The 13,853-nt window shown below is 42.3% G+C and overlaps 1 protein-coding gene across 1 annotated transcript in view; it reads left to right on the forward strand.

Moving 5' to 3' along the window:
• The first annotated feature begins 13,490 nt into the window (after positions 1–13,490).
• KCNJ2 (potassium inwardly rectifying channel subfamily J member 2) overlaps positions 13,491–13,853 on the forward strand; it is a 43,084-nt gene continuing 42,721 nt past the window's right edge. The window contains exon 1 of the mRNA XM_035558876.2: positions 13,491–13,510. The gene's annotated coding sequence lies outside the window, so the exon portion shown is untranslated. The remainder of the gene's footprint in view (positions 13,511–13,853) is intronic.

Consider the following 13,853-nt stretch of genomic DNA (forward strand, 5'->3'; position numbering starts at 1 on the left):
GAAAAGTGGAAAGCAGTAGCAGGTCCATCTTCTGAAAGGTCCTGAAGCAGCAGGGCTTCTGAGGAGCAAGGGCTGCGCTCCACCCTGGCTCTCACCTGTTTCCAGGTATCTGCCTAGCAGGAACTGACATGCAACACTCCCTGCCCCGCGTCTCGGGCAGAAAAGGAGATTGCACTTGTATAGACTGGAAGTCTTTACCTTAGCCTCATGCTAATATAGAAACAAAAGACTTCCTGAAGAAAAAATCTGACTAAATAAAACAGAATGTAAGTATGAACTTGAATCTGTTTATCCTAAGTGGTATTTCAGTGGGTAATTCAGAATCCAATCCTATGTGTAAATATTTGAAGTAGCATTTGAATTGTGAAGAGCTTTTCTGACATGGGAGAATTTCCTGCTTCTTGTTTTTGAAATCCTAACTGAGATGTGCACAGGTGACTTTAGCTTTCTGCTGTGCATGTCTGAGCTGCGGACCGCGAAGTAGCGGGGCAAGCAGCAGATTGCCTCTCAGCTTTTTCTCAAGATGCCAGCAGTTATCAAAGCAGACCCTCTGAGTTTGCTCACAGGAACAAGCTGGGGTAAATGTTTAACTTGAGTCTTTGGAGTCTATGGCTTGTACCTTTCTTTATTATTAACCCAAGCCCTGTTTTTCTTTACAGTCGCACGGCTGCTGGCACACAAGAAACAAAGGACCCTTGACATAACTTCCTCACGGAGGCATGAGCAAAGGTAAAGTACCTTTTATGTTGTTTCCATACCTATACACTGGAGAGCGGCTGCACATTTCTGTGTTTGCCTGTTTTTTTAGGGCAAAACAACCAGACAATGACAAGCATTGCTTTATTGTGCCTATTTTAAAATTAAATTACTGGATAGATCCAGCTGATTTCATCCTATTTTGACAGAAAATGAAAATGTATCTGTACACATAGTGTAAGAGTATACACAGTGAATTCATTCAGACATTCATGTTTTCACAAATACATGCACACTCCTTTCCATTGCTTTGCTCTTCATGCTACTAGCTTTATCTTTGTAACTATTGTTTTCCTCTTAATTGTTTTCTGTACTGCTCAAGTCCGAAAAGGTCTGCCTCTTCTCCCCATGGAGAGGCATGACTGCACTATCAAGATCTGAATTTACATCAGTCCTTTCACTAAGCTCACACAAACCAGATGTTCCATTTGTTTTGCATGCATTTGGCACCCTTGTTGATTTTTTTCTCTTCTCTCGACTGTTCAGAAATGACTAGGACACTAGTCCCACAATTGTTCTGTGTCAATAGAATGAATACTTGCTTCAAAATAATGTTAAATATCTATGTATGCTATGTGGTGGCTCAAAATTGGTTTGCAGTGAGAAGGATTCACTTGCCCAACTCTTCTTTTTACATAAATTTACATGGAAATGATGCAACTGAGCTTTATCTGCAGTAATGTATCAAAGGAAATTAGATTGAAGATCAAACAAGTGGCAATTAAAACAAGTAGTTGAAGACATTCAAACAGTTGCTGTTTCTTGTGTTGTATTAGATACATACATATTATATATATAATCAGATAAATATAACATTTTTAGAAACAATATTTTAAAACAAATGGATTTTAAAAATTTAAGTAAAAGAAAAACCTAATTTGTTCCTATTTCCAAGAGCTCAGAATACCATTTTAGTTCATGAATAAATCCTGCAAGTGAAGTGTAAGCTCCATCTGAGCAGACAATATCTCAGCCCCGATATATTCTTTAAGATCCAGGTGCAGTCTCGTCCTTGTGCTTATACGAAGCCTTGTGAAGATAAGCATGTCCCAAACTACCGACTGCCACTGGAGAGGAAATTTCTACAGACCCTGCAGCTATGCTGTTTGCATTTTGGTTTATATTCAGTAACATTTGCAACATGGTATATGCTGCCCTCAGAGTAAAACAGTTCCTACACATTATCTCTGAGCTGTTTTGGGAATGTGGGCAATGAAAGCATTTGGCCTGTAAATACTTAGGAATCTGTGAGGAAAAGCTTGCAGGCACATTATAAAATATGAAAGTGCGTGACCAGTAAGCAATGTGAAGACATGCTGTCTTCACACTTCCTCAAAAAAAAAAAAAAAAGTACATATAGCTGTTTGGAAGTAGTTCACACATCTACGATTCTTGTAAGCCTATTAGACTAAGTAGTAAGACTCTACTATTCTCTGTTTTGACCAAATACAGCTGGTCATTTATCCCTGAAGATCTTTGGCACCATACACAAGGGATAATGCAGGGATGTTAATCACAGAATGACAGAATCTAGTCACTTTACTCCCACTGAAGTATATCGAAATGAATGAAAGTACAAAAAAAAAAAAAAAAAGTGGAAAAATCAGTATGTATTGAAAGGATGTTAGAATGTAGGCCCAAGTGACTATGAAAACCTGAATCATAAGACAGAAAACATAAATGAAGAGTTGCATTAATTTCAAGAGACTGGCACCTTGGTTACAAAATAAGCAGGAAGTCAGTTGTGAAGCTCTGAACCTGTTTCCACAATGGCTGAATTCAGACTTTGTAATTTACTCAAAGATCAAGAGATAAACAAGCAAAGAAAACACAACAAAACACAAACCTGTTCTCTAAAAGAATGGGAGAATTGGCAAGTTGATAAAGAACCTTGCGTCTGTTCAAAGGTGACCTAGGTCAGCAGAGGACGAGTATGCCTTCTTTGTCAGGAGTTCAACGTTTGTTAAGGGTCCATGGATTTCTCTATTTCCTGAATGTTGTTGTTATTATTTTTTTTTTCAATCTGGCAATTCTACAAAGCATATGTTGAACTTTAAACGTATTTGCCTAGCCTGTTCTGGGTGCTACGAAATGCAAATAAAGATGCTGGCATCAAAAGGGGATGGAGTGCTTTGAAGATGAAGGGCTTGACAGGGAGCCAAGGAGCCAATGGACCCCTGAGAACTGGAATTCTCATAGGACCAGGAGGACACTACGTGTTGGTGAAAGCAAACGCACACCAGAAAGGAACTGGGGGAGCTCCTCAGTGCTTTCTCCTGATTAATTACTTAGGCCAATAGAACCATCTCAGCCCGGCTTCAGTTATACAAAAAAAAGGTGGACTTTTAGTGAAAGGCAACTTATTTGAGGGCTGTTCCAGAGAAGAAGGTGGGAAATTAAAAATGGCTAAATTCTATATTATCTGTATTAAAAGCGGACAAGCTCACTGTGCCTGAGTTAACTTTTCACTCTGCTGTTGTAACAGAACAAGCAGCAAGAATCCCAGCCCAACAGGGTTTTGGTCCTGTTATTTATTTATTTATTTCTTATTTATTATTATTGTTTATTTTTATTTTTTTATTGGGAAAGGGGGAAGGAGGGGAATGTTGTTTAGTGGTTTTTTGTTTGGTTGTTTTTGTTTGGTTGTTTTGTTTGCTTTTTTGTTTGTTTGTTTGTTTTTTAACGTAATGCTAACAATTCCAAAACCATTCTGGTGATATTAACCGATAAGATGGGATACCTTATCTTGTTTAAAACACATATGAACAGAAAAATACCCTTCACTGGCACCACTGCCCCATCCAGGCTCAGTGGCATTATTCTGACAATAAATAGATTACAAATTCTTGGGAAAAAAGGGCAAAGCCATAACTCATTTCTGTGCTTTGTTCCAGCTCTTAACATGCTTCTCACCTCCTGTATAACTCCAGAGCAAAAGAATCAATTGGCTAGGAGCAAAGTACAGTATCATGTGTTAAAAATAGTGATAATCATAGAAATAACAATAATGCTATTCTAAGATATGATCAGGGTTCCTTTTTCAGAAACTAATGATGTTAGAATAAATGGAATTACGTTGCTTTTCATTTTTTTAAGTCAGTAAATTCTAAAAGAGGATTTGCCCCATTTCTACAATGTGCTTAAAGACTTACAGCGCACGATCAAATGCAGATTTATTAGGGGCATGAGGGGTTGGCATAAGGCATTCTCTGCTTAAAGCTGCTCAGTGCCTTTTCGTTCTGGTAAATTGAGATTTTTTTCATCTTAATTATTATTTCTGAGACCATATGTGGCCTTGCATTTTCCAGAGCTTTTTTATTATTGCACAGAAAAAGTGATGAACACTCTTCAATATAAACAGCAAGGAAAACTGATGCTATAGATAGACAGTAGGATAGCATCTAGAAATGTGAACTGGAGAAAATATTACACAAACTTCTCTAGTGCAAGGTTTTTCCTTCTTTTTATTGACCTGGTCAGTGAGAATACCTCCACTGACTTCAGTGGATGTTGGATCAAATCACAATGTCTCTCTAACTCTCCCCCTCTGCTGGCAATTCAGTTCTTGCTGTGCTGTCAGAGCTGCATAGGATCTCTGAGCTTTTCAGAAAAATCTTTAAAGTCATACAGGAGCACTCTGTATTTGATCCAAAACATGAAACACCTAAGAAAACCCTGGGGCAGTGGGAAGCAGGAAAACTGAATAGATGACAGGGAATGACAAGTAGATTCTGCAGTCTGAATGGTATCTGTTTACATTTTATAGCAATCACAGCCAAGCATACAGAGTGTGCTTGACAACACATGGTCAAGAAGATAGTATTTCTGGTTCAAACATACTGAGCATTCAGTAACTGCACCTTGGAGTTTTATGATATCTCATTTGATAACCCAAATCAATTTCTACCACTAAGCCAACAAAGCGTGATATTATTCTTATATTAAGAAGCACAAATAACTTTCAAAACAGTGAGCTGCAGATAAGGTTATTTCACACGCTTTTGAAAGCCACTCCACTTTACTGAGTATTACACACTGTCACAGTCCATGTTCCGCAGTATCATACATGATAGATCTTCAAAATTATACTTCATAATGTGCAGGAAGATTGGATGGTTTCATACAAAATGTTTAGCTCATATGTTTACATGATGTGAGTGGTTTGAATGACAAGAATATTTTTCTACTTATGTTTCACAGTCCTTCTTGATGCAGATTTATTATTGTTGTTATTATTAATAATAATCTGCTCTGCGCAATTCTCTGCTTTGTTCAGCACAAAGGCATGGAAGTTGCCAAATATAATTCACAAACTCTATTGGAGGAAGAGAAATCCAGTCCTTTAAGTAAACTTTTCCACCAGTGTGTAGAAATTTTCTCTCAATAGAAGCAGAAGCATTTCTTTTCAGTGGTTCTTCTGACCAGCTATGAATATGTTTTAAATATATAACACAGAAAACTGGGTACTGCGAGGTTCTGATTTTGAATGGAAGCTTAAAGTTCTCCATCTTTAACGGAAAATTTCTCACCTGAAAATGTGTATCCAATATTTTTGGAGTCATAGGAGGCTACTTGATTCCCAGATATTTGTTCAGTTCTAAGGACAGCTCTGTTTCCTCCCTCCAAAACCAACTTTAAGCAGTGAATTGAGCATGTGATGAGCTAAGCTTATTTATTTGGTAGGCAGATTATTTGCAGTGGTGGAGTTTGAAACAGAGTCAGCCAAAAATGAAATTACTAATGTTCAAGAGAAAGGCAAACATTTGTCATTGACATATCAAGTTCTAACTTTCATTAACCCAAATGGCGGTTTTATCTAAATTACCAGATCAGGTCCAGAGATTGGATGGTTGCTTGGTTTTCTTCAGGGATAATTCTATGTATGGAAACATTTTTTTGATAAGAGGAGAACGCACAATCAATATTTTACTGAAAATAGTTTGCAGACAATCTTTAACTCAAAAAGAAAAAAAAAAAAGAACAAAATGACAAAAAAATTTCTCTGTATTCTTTTAAAGCTGATGAAAGGCCTTAGTCAAACAACATTTGGAAAAAGAATTTGCTGGTTTGGGACTGTGGCTTATTTCCAAAATTCATACACTTTCACCTTGTCTTTTGCTCCCAGCTCAAATTCACAAAATCCTCTTAGTTTAATTTTGTTCCCAGCACGGAATCATGTGAAACTTAAGTGGAGAGAAAGGCACTCTCCTCGTCTCCTCTCCACCTCAGAAGTACGAGATAACCCCACTCTGGGTGAGCAGGCAGCCTGGGGCAGACCCGGCCTCAGCTGCAGGCCTCAGGGCAGAGATCTGTGCCTCAGGACTGAGGTCTGTGCCTCAGGACAGAGATCCGAACCTCAGGACAGAAATCTGTGCCTCAGGACAGAGACCAGCACCTCAGGATAGAGATCTGTGTCTCAGGACAGAGATCTGCGTCAAGGCCTCCAGCACAGGGCGGCTTCTCGGGCCGGCCCCCGGCACCACGGGGGAGCAGGGACGCCCGCTGGGCGGCCCACGCCGGCGGTTCCCCTTCCTCCTTCTCCTCCTCCTCCTCCTCCTCCTCCTCCGCGGGGGCAGGAGGCCCCGAGCGGTGCCGGGGCGCTGGCGGCGGGCGGCGCGTGGTGCTGAAGGGATAGCGCCCACCCGCCCGCCCGGCCCTCGGGCCGCCGCCGGGGGCAAAGGCCTTCCCCCGGCGCCTCCCGGCTGGAGGGCTGCCACAGGCACCGCTCGTGCCCCAAAGGCCTGCCCCAGCTCTTCGCAGAATAAAAGTTGTTAGCTAAAAGCACTGCTCCTGCCACAAAGGCTTTCCCCAGCACTTTCTAGAATGAAAGTTTTTAGCTAAAAGCACTGCTCCTACCCCAAAGGCCTGCCCCAGCACCTCCCGGCTGGAGGGCTGCCACAGGCACTGCTCCTGACACAAAGGCCTGCCCCAGCTCTTTCTAGAATGAAAGTTGTTATTTAAAAGCACCACTCCTGCCCCAAAGAGCTTCCCCAGCGCTTTCTGGATAGAAAGTTGTTAGCTACAGGCACTGCTCCTGCCCCAAAGGCCTGACCCAGCATGTCCTGGCACAAGGGCTGCCACAGGCACCATTCCTGCCCCAAATGATTCTGTGATGCTAGGAAAGGCCTTTCCCAGCACTTTCTGGAAGGAAAGTTGCTAAAAGCACTACTTATGCCCCAAAGCTTGGTTTAGCATGCTCTGTGGAACTTGTTTTCTCCTACCTAGTAAGAACTATGGACGTTTTTAAATGTTGTGGTAGTAGTTGATGCCCTCGGTAATAGCCTGTTGTGCTGCTTTACCAACACAGCGCAACGAGTTGGTCTCCAGCCTGAATTGCCTACAGCTTAATTAGGTATGACACACGTTACTTCTTGTGCTAAACTGCTGCAGGGGGATGCTGTGTGTTGTTAAACAGCTGCTGGATGCTGCCTGAGAGGGAAATCTATTTATGGGTTGTGTTTTGGGTTGTAAAGTTTGCAGCCATGCTTAGGAAACAGCAATGTCGAAGAACCATGCTGAATTATTAAGAGTGTTCAGTCACACAGAACAATAACCATAAAAAAGGGGTCAGACACTGGCTGGCCCCATGTGGGTGGTGTACGAGGACGGAAAGCACAGGTTGTCCGGAGGGCAAGGGCTACTGCTGAGCAGCAATACCTAAGCGGTCAGAGACCATTAACAATTACCCTCTGGCCTGAGGAACTGGCTGGATCCAGACAGCTCAGAAATAATATAGCCCCACTGGAGAGACTGTGCTTATGCAACGGGAAGCTCTGGGAGAGATTTCCTGACTCACTAAGGAATCTGGGATCTGAAAATCTACAAATGTTAGCGAAAATCAAGATTTTTGCTTCCTCAACTACTTTGGAAAAAAATTGCATAATGATCCTCAGTAACATCTTAAGACCTTAGGCATTAGCTATGCGGTCGGCAAAGGTCTGTGCTATTTCTATTTATCAGGTATCCCATTTGAATTCCCCTGCCAAGAACTGAATATTTAGGATTTCCATGGCAACATATTTCTGAACCCCTATTACAGTCAGACTGACGCGTGTCAACTGATACAGGGATGCAGAAGGTAGTGGCTGAATTTATTCAAGCAATCACATTCTCTTTTCCAAGGCTAATGCACATGAATACTGAGTTAGCAAACTGAATTGACAGGGATTCCATCTCAATGAACATGTATAATGTTCCAGCCCAGGAGAGCAGCTTTTAATTGATGAGTGGGATTATATTTACATAGCAATTATTACAAAGTCAAGTCTGGCTTTATGTGAAAGACTATTTGCTGTAATATCTTGCTGCTTGGTTGTCCAGAAAAGCTGTTCCTTTGTGGGCAGGACAAAAATCAGACCAGATGCACTCAGCTTTTACATGTGCTTCTTTTCTTATTCTGCAAATACTCACCTTATGAGGCCAACTCAATAGTCACATTGTGGTTGCCTTAGATACATACATTAATTTACTCCATTATAACTTAGATGCTGATTGTTTAACTGCACAAGTATTAATAGTTATTCACTGTTATCCTCAAATGGCTGTTTGGTGGCTAATGTAAAATGAATAAGAGTTCATTCTAAATCCCGTATAAGTCAATGGGCATCTTTCTCCTCATTTCATTCAGAGCTGGAATTAGCTATCCCCATTGCAGTGCCACCAAATATTAATTTTTTGTCCTTAAGACACCTCTAAAGGTAGGGTAATGCTACTGATTCAGTTTCACAGATGTGAAGCAGGGCCAGAAAGTTTTTCTCTGAATCATCCAGCAAATACAGAGATGTTCTGACCCTCAGTCTGGATTTCCTTTGATGGATAATGGGTTGTGGAGAGAGGAAAGGTGTATGCCTGCGTTTTGATCCAACATCGAGTTGAATCTGGGGTACGGAAGCGGCTGGATCTGGGAGCTAGCGAACCAGTTTCACGTCTTGTAGTTCTGCGTAGTCAGAGAGACCAAGAGCTGTATTCAGACGTCTTCAAATGGAATTAGCATGAGTTATGTTCTGCTGATGGCTCTGGAAACAAGAGGGTGGTGAGGAACTCAAACCATTTATTATCCATGGCATGGCAAAGAGAAATATGCGTGACACCTATGTATACAGCCCCTCTAAACACTGAGAAGAAGGAAGGGCTGTACTTAGAAGCCTGACTCAAATGCCATACCTGTCTCTGTGGGCTTGAACAGGGAACCAGGAACTGGCATCCCTGAATTCCCAAGAGGTCAGATGTGCTCATCCTTAACACCAGAAAGGGTGTTGTAGGTCCATTCTGTTACTATGCTAACAGGTTGGAGGATACCCTTAAGTGGCTTGCCTAAGGTTATACAGTGCTAGAGACGAGGAAATCAACCCGTGTCTCTTAAGTCTTTTACCACAAAAAGATTTTCCTTCTCTTAACCTTGGCTTTCACTTCTCTCAGTCTTACTGCCATGGAAATTGTCTCCATAGCTGGTATTAGAATTACCTTGTTGACATCATTAGTAAAGCATATAATAGATAGCTGAGCAGCTCTGATATTTATCTTTAGGTCAACAGCTATTGAGATTCCAGAGGCAAATTAGAAAAAAAACATAGACTCTTTATTAGTAGAACTTAATTTAACTGTATTTAAACTTAATTAAGGAGGAAAAAAAAATGACATTTCTTAATGTACTCTTTCTTTATAAAGTATGAAATAAGGATATTAGATTAGTTTGATCCTGGTTGTTATTATGTGCACACAGTAGATGAGAATGCAAAAATTCCCTCATTCAGTTAGGTACTCTTGGATGTCAAATCAAAGACCAGGTGCTCCACAAGCCCATTTCCTTTCTTCAGTGTTTTATGTTTCCCAGCCCTGTAATTCCTCCCAGGAAACCAGAAGAACTCTTAATTTCTTGTCCCCCTCCCCCTATTAAAGTAACAGCTCTGGTCATTTAAGCAATCAAGCACATGTTCGTACACTGTCTGCACCTCATGCTATCCATAAATGGTGATGTGGTAAGAAAAACCATGGAGGAAAGGAAAGGAAATGACATTAACCTTTTCCATCTGATAAATAAGGGCTCCATTCAGCTGCAATAATCCACATCCTTCCCTAGAGATCCAGTTAATTTAATACCTAAGGGCTCAGTTCATTTAAAATTATTTCCACACTGGCCAGCTGATTTCTTGGTGAATTATTCAGGCCCTAGACTGAAATATTCTCCCTGTGCAATAACACATGAGAAAGGGCTAAAGCGCTTCTCTAGCTCCCAATGGTCTGTATGTCCATTGACATACAGAGTTGCTAGAGGGGCTGTGACATCCACACGGCTCATCTATGCCCTCTACATTGACAGGAACTTTTGTAATGATTTTCCTAAGACCACCAGTCAGCAAGCATTGAAGATAGCATACCTGGTCCCGTTTGCTGCTCTTCTTTGCTGGAAACTTCTCATCTTCCTATCAAAGTTTAAGCACCTGCAGTTTATAGGTAGTAGAAAGAGAGTTTGATCTTTGAATGGGTAGAAATTTGGAGCAACAGACTCACAAAGTCTAAAAAAAGCAGCCTGGATTATGAATGTTGTTACTGGGGTTTGAGGTAATGGACATGGATCTGTGTCCCCTGCACTGTTGCTTGTGTGATCCACTTTCCCCAAGGCTAAAAGCTGGGAACTGGAATTATTATTATTTTTTCCCTTTCCTCCTTGGCAAAACTTAGATGGCTCCAGTGTGATTGGTATCTGCTCAGCCATACCCAAAGAATTTGCAAAAACAAAGGACTATTTGCATGCATCAAGGAAGATGTTTTGAAAGCATCACAGAGCAGCAGGGTGTATAGAACCCAATTGAAAATCAGCGGGAAACAGTACTCTAACATCAATAGCAATATATGAAAATTCCAGATTTACTATATTGGTTGTATTGATCATTGTCAATTGAAAGCCATGGGAATCTTGTCATTGGCGTCAAGAGATTTTGGATTAGATTCCTGTATTATGAAACATGTTCCTTCCTCTTTTATTTTTTAAAGGGAGTGTAACTAATTGACTATAATGATCCAATGTTGTATGCAATTTTGCAGCCTTTCTGTTGCCGTAATAAGCTGTGTTCTAAGGGTTCATTATTAGACTGTCTTGAAACTGGGTAATTAAACAGGAAAAACAAGAAATCTGACTTCACTTCAGTAGTTAATTGAAGTGCATTTATTGACAGATTTGAAGCTCTAATGGCAACTCTGCTTGCTGAGAACGATGAGCTCTTGGCTTGTGTGGACCCTTAGCTCCTGGGGTAGACATAGCCTCATAAAAAAGGGGTAGAGAAGCTGTGTAAACGCTTCACATAAACCCATCACCCTCCAGGCTTGCATCACAGGGTTGGACTGGATCTGAGCAGGAGGCTACAGCTGGACGTTGGCACACTTTCTTGTTGCATTGCTGCTCTGCTTCTCTCCACCTCCTCCAGAAGCCCACGGGCCGCGTGGAGTTGATAGGCCAGAGGTAAGCAGGAGTTCTGTGATGGCCACGTTCAAGTTCCTGGCACACGGTGTTGGGGCAGGAAATGGTCAGTCAAAATAACCCCCCTTGGGTCTACCCTGCTTCCTTAAGGATTCCTCAAGCTGCAAATCTTTAGAAGGAGCTGGATCTCCAGCCTCATAATGCTGAGGAGGGAGAAGACTGTCATGCACCAGTGCCACAGCAAGCTACAGCTTGATATCTCTGCTGGTAAATCTGCCTTTGATACCGTAATGCTGAGCCTGGTATGCGCCTAATACTAGTACATTCTTATCCCCATCCCATCTGTATTAGAAATTAAGGCAGAAACACGAAGCCCATTACCATGCTGTAACCTTAAGAAGAGTTTCTCACCTCATAGAGGCACTCAGCAGGCACTGGTGCGTTCAGTGCTGATTCATTATTGCTGAACTTTGGTGCTGGCCATGACCAGTGCTGTCTGGATTCAGTTAGCCTGTTCCAGTGTCCGGAAAAATTTCTTAGCATTTGTGTTATCTCCCTGGAAATCTTCAGCAGGGATCTGAACACAATTGAGAACACTTGCCTGATAGAAGAGGCAGAAAGCAAATGCATACTGCAGGAGACTGAGGGGAGGAATGGAAGCTGGCCCTGGAACAGACGGGCACAGCGCTCCCCTGGCATAGGAAATACTGCAGCAGCTTAGCTGGTGAGACGTGGAACTGGGCATTTTTGTATATGATGCTATGCTGACTTTGTGTGAAACTCATTGAATTCACCCATAAGCTAGTGCACCGTAATGTTAGTTAAACTGTCTGTTTTTTTTTTTTTTTTTCCAAAAGTTTTGGAACGCTTCTGGCTTCGTGGAGCTGTTGCTTATCAGCATACTGAGCACTGTGATGCCAGCCGTAGTGACGCAGGTAAATGAAGTCTATGAGACTTCATTGTTATAAACCAGCTGCAAATCTGACCCAGAGGAGATATGGATTCTATTCAAGGAGTCTATGATGCAAATTTATGCAGATGACTGTCATTAGTCTACTGTATGTTTTCTTGAGACAGCGGGGTAAGGAATATACAGCAACTCTGCAGAGAAGAGGCTGTGGAAATTGCAGATTTGTGCCCAAACTGCCATCTTAAGGAAAACATTAGAGGACAAAAGAGACTTGTGTCGCAGTTCTTTTGACAGATTACAGGAGAGCAGCAGTGTAGAGACCATTTCATCACCTGCCACCTTCTTGTCACTTTTCTTGTCACTTGTCACTTGACTTGACGCAGATGTCTCCCGAAGCAAAGCTCCTTGTCCAGGAGGGCAGAGGCACAAGCAGCAATGGCACGGCAGGAGCAGGAGCAGGCTGAGTTCATTTGACATGGCCCTAATCTGAAGGCACTGCTGAGAGGGGCAGGATCACTGCAGGATCACCGTCTGCATCTTGGGGGTGACACTAAAGGGCTGGCTTAAAACCCCTGCAGTGGCAGGAGCTTTCGGGGACGTATCGTGTCTAGGTGAGCCAGAACAGCTGGGAAGGCCCGCGGGGGCACACAGCATTGCCCCGTATTGCCCACGGCTGTACCTGTGTGTCCGTGTGGCCTGCTAAACATTTCTCCCAGCACTTGCAGAGAGACCTGGCGGCATCACTGTCGCGTTGCAGGTGACAGTGACAGAAGGCCAGCCGGTCTCCGTGCAGCCGAGTCAGAGGACGGAGTAAAGCAGGAGCTGAAAAGAACCCGTTGGTGCTGCAAGTGCGGGCAGGTTGGCAGCGGCGGAGGACTCTGGGAGAGAAATGAGGACTTCAGACATCTGCTGGTGGCTTTTGTTATACACGGAGGCCGTGGGATGTACGGATAAAGTCCAAGGCCCAAAGGCATTTGTGCTGTGTGTAAAAGCACTTTCCACTTTTACAAAAATCTCTGTCAAGGCTGCCCGAAAGGGGCTAGAGTTATCTGTTGGATCAGTTATCAGGGACATGGTTGGGGGTCAGATCAGATCCCGGTGTAAATCCTCTGCTTGCTTCTTACTTACTGCGAAGTAGACTTTGAGCCTTTTTGAGAAAAAAATAGGAAAAGTGCTGGACTCCCAAATGTAGCATATGTCTCGTCAGTTCTAATGTGCTGAAAGGATGGGATTTTCTGTGAACTTTTCCCAAGCAGTCTTGCAATTTTTTTCTCTCTTTGAGAGGGGGAGGAGTTGCGCCTAAAAAAACAAACCCAACCTGTCGTTCTCAGCCCTGCCAACCTGTCAGTCCAGCCATGCAAGAGAGGGAGAGAGAGAAAAAGAAAGGAGGGAGTGAAGCAGAGATTCAGATCTCAGCAGATATTAAGGTAAAGCCCATTTCTGTTTCCTGACTTATGCGCGTTTGTGTGTGTACATTTAAATAGAAAGCCTGTTACCTTAGAGAGTTTTAAACTAACTAAACAACCTGTATGGGAATAAATTGTTCATCTTGCTCAACGAGAAGTGTGTTTTGCATTGTAACCTGGCAGCTTGTTAGTTGTTGTTTGGCAGCACAGTTCTCTATAACACAGAAATTCAGAAGGGGACTTTGTGTTCATTTGAATATTAAAAATAGGCAGACCTATAATGCTGGTACGAATACATGCTCGGGAAGCTGTGTAATTGCAGGGCTGAGTCCAGCCTCTAATTACTGAAGATCAGGATAAGAAC

This window comes from Cygnus atratus, chromosome 18, assembly GCF_013377495.2.
Source record: "Cygnus atratus isolate AKBS03 ecotype Queensland, Australia chromosome 18, CAtr_DNAZoo_HiC_assembly, whole genome shotgun sequence".
NCBI lineage: Eukaryota > Metazoa > Chordata > Aves > Anseriformes > Anatidae > Cygnus > Cygnus atratus.